The sequence below is a fragment of the Sturnus vulgaris genome, chromosome 1 (assembly GCF_052056855.1).
Source record: "Sturnus vulgaris isolate bStuVul1 chromosome 1, bStuVul1.hap1, whole genome shotgun sequence".
NCBI classification, from domain to species: domain Eukaryota; kingdom Metazoa; phylum Chordata; class Aves; order Passeriformes; family Sturnidae; genus Sturnus; species Sturnus vulgaris.
Genome location: NC_142243.1, coordinates 155,341,525 through 155,348,502, shown reverse-complemented (window position 1 = coordinate 155,348,502; position 6,978 = coordinate 155,341,525). Strand labels below are relative to the sequence as shown.

Below are 6,978 nucleotides of genomic sequence, written 5' to 3'. Positions count from 1 at the left end.
GCTCGGCCATCGCCCGGCGGAGCCGCACAGCCGGGATTGTCTCATGCAGGAGAGGGAACCAAAGGGATGAAAGCTTTCCCTGGGGATTTTCTGGGATCGCCCCGGGCGTGGGTTTCCTCTACGGAGGAGCGGAGCACGGCCAGGACACGCAGCCGGGATTGGCGACAGCGGGGAGGAAAAGGCCGGGCTGGAGGTACCGTGACCTTCGTGTCACCAAGGCTGGATCCGGCCTTGGAGCTGGGAAAAGATGGAAAACGCCGGCCTGGCTTGCGGTTGAGTTTTTTGGATGTGGGGAGGGAAAATCCAGCTCTCCTCCGCCACCGAAAAAAAAATTAAAAAAAAAAGCTAAGTCACCCTAAAAGTGACGGTGGCAGCGTTGAGGTGGCAAAAATCCTCCCCCTTCCCTCCGCGGCCTCAGGGCCGAGCGGGGCCGGGCTTGGGAATGGGAATGGGGTGTGGAGAGGTGTTTTGGGAAGGCTTGGGGAGCAGCGGGATGGCGGTGGGAAGGGATGTGGGATGCGGGGTTGGGGTGGGTGGGGAGGTGGGATTTGGGATTGGGATTGGGGGAGGAAGGGGGAGGGGGATGAGGGGGTTCCCACCGTCCGCCCGCCCGCCGCCCCTTTTTTTTCCTGCTGCTCCTTAATTTCGGGCTGATGAAATGGACGCCCGGAGGAAACTGCAATCACACATGGCCGGAAAGAGATCAGAAAGGAATTTAAAAAAAAAAAAAAAAAAAGGATCTTGGAGAAAGGAAAATGCGAGCCGGGAGGGGTGGTGGTGGGGGGGTGTGTATATGGAAAAGACGGCTGAGGGTGACATCTAGAGGAATTCCAGATGGGAATCGCATTTGGGGGTGGGAGGGTATCCCAGCGGCTGGAGGGGCACCCTGAGTGGAAAAGTGGGAGTTTTTTTGGGAAAAAAGGAGTTAAAGCCAAGCAGCTGCCCTGGATTTAGTTCCTGGCTGTCCTTGCTGTGACGCTGAGCTGGGAATGAAACTCCGGGAGTGACCGGGATTGGAGACACTCCTGTCATGAGTTTTGTCCAGCCTCAACTCGAAGAGATGGGGTTGGGAAGTGCAGTGTGGGGAAGGAACAGATGGAGACATGGGAGAGGGCAGCAGAGCACAGGGATTGGTGTCACAGCCCCTGTTTTGTCCCTTTGATGGATTCTGGGTACTCTGGGAATTGTGTAGGGATTTAGGGGAGGCAGAGGGTAAGGGGGAACCAGGGGCATGTAGGGTGGGAAGGGGTTTCCTTCCTGGCTCCATGCTATGGAAATTTGGACCAGGAGGGGATTCTGTGAAGATGGGCTCTCCTGGGGAATATTTGGGATCCTAGTGATGGATGCTCCAGGACAGCCAGTGATGGACACTCAAGAACTTGGTGATCCCAGTGATGGAGGATCACACATTCAGAGATCCAAGGGATGGAGCCCCTCTGCTCTGGAGCCAGGCTGGGAGATCTGGGAATGCCCAGCCTGGAGAAGGGAAGGCTCCAGGGAGACTTTGGAGCCCCTTCCAGTGCCTAAAGGGATTCCAGGAGAGATGGAGAGGGACTTGGGACAAGGGCTGGAGGGATGGAGGGACAGGACACAGGGAATGGCTTCCCACTATCAGAGGGTGGGGTAAGATGGGATATTGGGAAGGAATTCTTATCTGGGAGAGTAATGAGGGGCTGGAATGGAATTTCCAGAGAAGCTGTGGCTGCCCCATCTCTGGAAGTGTCCAAGGCCAGGTTGGACAGGGCTTGGAGCAACCTGGGATAGTGGAAGGTGACCCTGCCCATGCAAGGGGTTGGAACTCGATGCCCTTCAAAAATCCCTTCCAATCCAAATTGTTTTGTGATTCCATGACTCCAGTGGGTCTGGATGGCCATGGAGCAGGTTTGCACCACCTTAAAGTGACTCAGTGATGACTGGAATATTTAGGAATTTATCCCCATGAGGGTTGGAATTGCAGAGAGAGAGAGAGAGAGAGGGAGAGAGAGAGAGAGAGAAAGAGATCTCCATCTTTCCACTGGCTGCCCGCAATTCTCCACTTTCCCAAAGAATCTGGGGACATACAGAGTGGAAAGGAGATCGTGAATGGATTTTATTTTCCTTGCTTTATCCATGAATTAACTGCTATTCCCCCCCCCCCCCGGAGCAGAATAAGTTTTTGTTCAGGGCAATAAGCTGCAGAGATAGTGGCTGCTTGTGTTTATGTTTTCCATTTCCAGGCAAATCCCATTTCAGACCCCCTTGAACGCCAGGCTGGGAACTGAACATCCCGAGCAGAGCGAGCTGCGGTGGATGGAGGATCAGAATAGAAGATTGTTTTTCCACAGGGGACTGAGCAGCCGGGGTTTGGCTTCTGATGTCCATCCAAAACACGTGGGTGGAGAAGGAATGCTCTGTTTTCAGTCAGCAATGGAATCACTGGTTTAATTTTAGCCTCTCCGGAGCAAAGCTTGAAGGAAGGAGTTCCTAGAGCAAAGCACCCTATGGAGGCTGGAAGGAGCTGGAATCTCCATGTTGCCCCCAGGAACAGTGGGGTGCCCCCAAACTGGTGCTGCTGAGCACCCAAAATTCATGGTTCTTCTTAAAAACCTGGATGTGACTCATCTGTGCAGGTCGGGGAAGCATTGGGACAACGTGGAGCTGTTGGAAGGACAAGGAGAAGCCATGGATCAAAAGGTGCTCCACCAATACACAGGGAACTTCAGTGGGTGAAATGGCAGGAAAAATTGGTCCCAGGAGGAATCAAGTAATTTGAATTTCCTCTGTGACTTTTGGATGTGCATCAACCTCTGTTTTGATGAACGGTGCTGCCCACAGAACTCCAGAGATCCAGCTGGGAGGGGAACCAGGTCCAAAAAATCCCAGGAAGGTCTCAAAAATTCACCTCCTTCTTCCTGAAACATCCTTGCCTCTCATCCAGGGCTTGCAGAGGAGCATCTGATGCTGCTTTTGTCTCAGCTTTTCCAGCACAAGGCATGATTCAGATTGTCAGGAACAGTTTCTTTTCCCTCTCTTTGGTAGTGCTGTGAAATTTCCTGAAACCAAAAGGATTTGCAAAGTTTTTTTGCAAGGAACACGAGAGAGGCAGGTCCTGCCAGGTGGGAATTTTGCAATGGCAGCTGCTGGTGTAACTGCATTAAATTGGGATAAAACCAGATCCTTGGATGGCCACATGCTCCTGGAAGGGCTCTGCTGGACAATGCTGAACATCCAAACCATATCAAATATTCCCAAGCCAAATATTTACAATTAGCAGTGTATGGATTTCTTTCTCAACCTTTCCAAGCAGGGAAAAGTCCAAGGCCCAAGAGGCTGGGGATCAAAGTCCTCTCCCCTTCACAGCTGAAGTTGGATAAATACGGATGTTTTCACATGAACAAACGTTTTTGGGAATTCTGCCATGGTTTCCTGGTGGATTGATTCTATCCCTTGGAACTGGCAAGGGAAAAGCCATGTTTGCATTGCCAGGATATGGTGGAGTCATATCACAATCATGGAATGGTTTGGGTTGGAAGGGACCTTCAAATTCATCCTGTTCCACCCCCTGCCATGGGCAGGGACACTGTCCACTATCCAAGGTTGCTCCAAGCCATGTCAAGCCTGGCCTTGGACACTTCCAGGGATCCAGGGGCAGCCACAGCTTCTCTGGGAATTCTATCCCAGACTCTCACCAACCTCATAAAGAGGAATTCCTTCCCAATATCCCATCTATCCCTGCCCTCTGGCAGTGGGAAGCCATTCCCTATGTCCTGTGACTCCAGGCCTTTGTCCCAAGTCCCTCTCCAGCTCTCCTAGAGCCCCTTTAGGCACTTGAAGAGGCTCTGAGCTCTCCCTGGATTCTTCTCTTCTCCAGGCTGGACATTCCCAACTCTCCAAGCCTGGCTCCAGAGCAGAGGGGCTCTGGCCCTTGGAGCAGCTCCATGGCCTCCTCTGGACTCACTCCAGCAGCTCCACGTCCTTCTGCTCTTGGGGACCCCAGAGCTGTGAGTTCCTGTGGTCACCTCTTCACTCAGTAAAGGAAATGCATTTTGCCATGGGATATCACAGCCCCCACAAACCCATTCCCACAGAGCAGAGGATTTAAGACATTTTTGGATTAATTGATTCATAGCTGTGGCTTTTGATCCAGAAGGTTGGTCCTTCTGCCACCATGGAATTGCCAAATGAACCATCCTGAATTCAGAGGGTGAACACAGAGGAGAAAGAAGAGGATTTGCTCCCTGTCCCCACTTGAAAGACCTTGGAAAACAATCCTGACTGGGAATGATAATGACATGGAAGCACAGAGATCATCCCTCTGGTTCCTCCCTTTCCCAAGTAGATTCAGCTCTGTGTGCAGCTCCTGCCCTGGCAGCAACACCAGAGGCAAGAAACATCCCCAAAAACCAGACACCACAACAAAACCTCAGCACCCACTCAATAAATGACAGCAGCTTTTCCTTCAGGATCCTGCAGCCATTTCTTCTCTTGATCCTGACATTTTCCTCTCTGTTTTCCATCTAACCCAGGAGACATTCCTTCCCTTGAGCCTCGCTCTGGAGTCTTGCTGTTATCAGCAAAAAAATGTGAGTTGAGAGTTTGTTTGCCCTTGGGTAGCACCTTTTTTTTTTTTTTCCCATTTGAGTTAAAATAAGAAAAACTTTTCGTAGAAGAAGCAAATTTCTTCAGAGGTAAATAACTGCTGAGTTCCTCTCAGAGCTGGGGCTGTGTCCATGGATTTCTGTAGGAATGGGAGGAAGGGTTTTTAGTAGGGCCTGGAGTGACAGGATGAGGAGTGATGGATTTAAACAGAAAGGGGAGAGATTTAGAGTGGAGATAAAAAGAAATTGTTCACTATGAGGATGACGAGATGCTGGATCAGACTGCTCAGGGAAGTTGTGGATGCCCCATCTCTGGAAATGTTGAGAGGAAGATGGAGGAGAAGGAGAAGGAGGAAAAGGAAAAGGAAAAGGAAAAGGAAAAGGAAAAGGAAAAGGAAAAGGAAAAGGAAAAGGAAAAGGAAAAATTCTGCAGCCAGATTGCATCTCATGAGTCCCTGCCATGGATGGTGCTGGGACAGCAGCGAAGGGGTCACTCACCTCCAGACTCTTTCCTTCCCAATCCTTCAGGAAAAGGATGCAGAGAGCAAGAGAGCAACCACTGACCTTGGGACTACACAAGTTTTAAACCTTCACTCTCTTGATTTTCCACCTCCTCCTGGATTTTATCCCTTCTTTTTTACATTTTAATTAAGGCATCTGCCTGAAATCTTGACACAACGATCCAACTGAGACTCAGAAGTGCTGGAAGACGTTCCAGAGAATCTGTGGCTGCCCCATCCCTGGAATTGTTCCAGGCCAAGTTGGATGGGGATTGGAGCAACCTGGGATAGTGGAAAGTGTCTCTGCCCAGGTGGGGGGTGGAATTCCATTACTTTGAAGGTCCTTTCCAATCCAAACCATTCCAAAATTCCATTTGTCCATGCAAATGGATCCCTGGCAGTACTGGGTGTTTCAGGATTAGGGATCCTCTGACAGACTTATCACTGGATCTGCACTGGGATAATGCTTTAGGACATTGAAAGGATTTTTTTTTGGGCTGAACGAGGCAATTTAATTCCTCTTCTATGTGTTCCTTTCTCTGGGATGTCTACTCACACTCAAAACCCTGCACTTGCTTTTTTTTTTTTCCTCTCTTAAAAAAAAAAAAATTAAATTAGATTCCCAAAGTGTCATAGAAACTTAGTGCTGTGAATTAAAAGTGCCATGAATTCTTTTTTGTTTATGTGTGACAGGAATGGGCTGGAAAGCCAGAAAAAAAAAAAGACTTGTTTTAATATTTTAACATCCTCGTCTCTCCTTTGCCCTCTGCACAAATCCCAGGGGAGATTTCTGCCAGCTGCTTGTCCCGAGGCAGGATGCTCCTCTCTATTCCCTGGAGAAGATCCAGTTCATGCTTAAAATGCTGCTTGTCCTCCTCTGGATACCCCCATCCCAAGGCTCTCTCGATGGAAAACATCCGAGGATGACCCTAAGTGGCCCAAGATCCTCCAAACTTTGCATTTTCTCCATACAAAATTTGGTGTAAATTGGTAAAACAGCTTTGAGTTTGCCTTTTCCCGAGGTTGGATTTTGTGGGAGTGGTGGATCCACGGCTTCCCTGGGTTAAAAATGAGCTTTTCCTCCACGTGTGCTGAATTAATTTCAATTCAGAGCAGCTCGTTCCGAGCTCATTTATGCAAAGCACTCAACTCCCTGTGCCAGCACAAGGGAGGGAAGGAGCAGCTGGGAGTGGAGGAGGATTTTTTTTGGCACAAGTGCCAATTCCTGTCAGTTTAAAGCCATTATGAAACTCTGGGTGGGATTTGGGATCGATTGAAAATGATCTGAGGCCGCCCAAAGGGAGGAGATCTGTCATTCCTGCCTGCCTGGTTCCCAGCCTGTTCCCATGTGTGCAAGACTTGGAAAAAAAGAAAGGATTTGAGGTGTTTATTAGCAGTTTCAGGATCAGACTCCCTAAATTCTTTGTATTTTGAAGCCTTTTCTCCCAAAATAGTTTATCCCAACAAACTGTTTGTTCCCATATTCCACTTTAAAATGCCACAAGACACCATAAATAATTTACTAAATCTCCCTTTCCAAGCAGGGAAATCGTGGGCTTATCCCAGAGATGTGATTTGATCAGAGCTGGGACACGCAGAACTCCCCAGCTGCGTCAGGAAGTGAGATATCCCAAGGGACAGTGTCTGTTTTAAAGGATTTGAAGTTGATAATGGGTTGCTTTTCCAAAGGTTCCATCCTGGTGTTGTGTTGCTCCAGCTCCTTGGCTCAGCTTTTTGTTCCCTGAACAATTCTAGGCTGGAGTTTTATCTCCTTTGCAGACGTGAGGCTCTGCTGCTCTTTGTTTATGGGGTTTATTCCCTCAGGGAAGAATGAAACTATTTGGGAAACAAGCTCCTTAAGGATTTTCTTCACTTCCACAAGTAAATTTGAAGCTTTGGGA

General features: G+C 49.1%; 1 long non-coding RNA gene across 1 annotated transcript; it reads left to right on the top strand.

Annotated features, from left to right (window-relative positions):
• The first annotated feature begins 58 nt into the window (after nt 1–58).
• Nucleotides 59–6,978, top strand: LOC148225609 (uncharacterized). Its single transcript, XR_015808722.1, has 2 exons — nt 59–193; nt 2,217–6,978. It is a non-coding gene; the product is annotated as an uncharacterized LOC148225609 (long non-coding RNA).